The 1,598-nt window shown below is 41.4% G+C and overlaps 2 protein-coding genes and 1 long non-coding RNA gene across 6 annotated transcripts in view; 1 reads left to right on the plus strand and 2 right to left on the minus strand.

Annotated features, from left to right (window-relative positions):
- The window catches only part of LOC117958247 (caskin-2-like), an 8,417-nt gene extending 7,281 nt beyond the window's left edge, over nucleotides 1-1,136 (minus strand). For all 4 annotated transcript variants that reach the window (XM_034894555.1, XM_034894554.1, XM_034894553.1 and 1 more), the window contains exons 1-2: nucleotides 1,071-1,136; nucleotides 345-436 (exon numbers count right to left, since the gene is read on the minus strand). The gene's annotated coding sequence lies outside the window, so the exon portion shown is untranslated. The remainder of the gene's footprint in view (nucleotides 1-344; nucleotides 437-1,070) is intronic.
- LOC117958237 overlaps nucleotides 1-1,598 on the minus strand; it is an 859,617-nt gene that overhangs the window by 191,509 nt on the left and 666,510 nt on the right. The gene's annotated exons all lie outside the window — the stretch shown is intronic.
- The window catches only part of LOC117958312, a 32,267-nt gene that overhangs the window by 2,750 nt on the left and 27,919 nt on the right, over nucleotides 1-1,598 (plus strand). The window lies entirely within an intron of this gene.

The raw sequence follows: 1,598 nt of genomic DNA on the forward strand, positions 1-1,598 counted from the left end.
CACACACACAGACACACACACACACACACACACACAAACACACACACACACACACACAGACAGACACAAAACACACAGACACACACACACACACACACACACACAGACACACACACCCAGAGAGTAAGACTCATGGAACAGTTACTGGAGCTGCAAACTGCTTTAATTTAACATTTAGGGGCCGTCATTAAAACATTTTTAGGATTCTGGAAAAATGTTTCATTGTTATTGTAATTTATTATTTATACACTTTATTAAAACAAAGTTGTGTATTCATGGAACAGCTGCCAGCGTCTAGCTTCTGTACCCCGGTTACTTTAAGAAGAGAAGCAGCAGCAGCGTACCTTCCCCTCCAGCAGCTGCTGGGGACGGACAAACTGCTGGGAGAACGTCTCGGGTCTCTGCACCGTCACCAGCGGTCTCCGGGGGGTCCCGCCTGCAGAGACACAAAACAAGACCTCCGTCACATCGCACAAAACCTCTGTCACAACATCTCACAACACCTCCATCACATCGCACAAAACCTCCGTCACAACATCTCACAACACCTCCATCACATCGCACAAAACCTCTGTCACAACATCTCACAACACCTCCACAACATCACACAACACCTCCACAACATCACACAACACCTCCATCACATCGCACAACACCTCCATCACATCGCACAACACCTCCATCACATCGCACAACACCTCCATCACATCGCACAAAACCTCCGTCACAACATCGCACAACACCTCCATCACATCTCACAAAACCTCTGTCACAACATCGCACAACACCTCCATCACATCGCACAAAACCTCCATCCCAACATCACACAACACCTCCATCACATCTCACAAAACCTCCGTCACAACATCTCACAACATCGCACAACATCTCACAAAAACTCCATCACATCTCACAACATTGCATGAAACTGTAATGGTTGTAAATGTGCTGTTGACATTAATAGTAATAATAGTAATATTAGTAATAATAATAATAATAATAATAATAATAATAATAATAATAATAATAAAAATAATAAGAATAAGAATGTATCCTTTATATCTTTTTACCTGCAGGATGATCCGGTTGTCTGTTACAATCGGAGTTTCCAGAATCACCAGCAGAGGGCGCCGGCTACTCACACACACACACACACACACACACACACACACACACACACACACACACACACACACACACACACACACACACACACACACACACACACACACACACACGTCATTTAGCAGAAGAGCACATATCATGTCTTACAACTGTAATCATGAATATTTAGTAAGGTTAGATTCAAAATACATATTTATGATTCTGACAGCTGGTTTCAGTTCACACAAAAACATCTAAAAAATAAATAAATAAATAAAGATGAAAGAAATCCAGATTTCTTCTGTGCAGAAAAACAAACACTGTACACTAAAGCAGATTCAGGCAGATTTTCTGATCATCGTGTTAATTAAGATGATGTTAAGTAGTCTGCCTCCACCTCCTTAAAATAATTGCTACACACTCCATGTAAATAATCACTACTTTTAGCATGTATAGAGCAGCATATCTCCACCAGACTCCATGTAAATAATCAC

This window comes from Etheostoma cragini, chromosome 15, assembly GCF_013103735.1.
Source record: "Etheostoma cragini isolate CJK2018 chromosome 15, CSU_Ecrag_1.0, whole genome shotgun sequence".
Classification (NCBI taxonomy): domain Eukaryota; kingdom Metazoa; phylum Chordata; class Actinopteri; order Perciformes; family Percidae; genus Etheostoma; species Etheostoma cragini.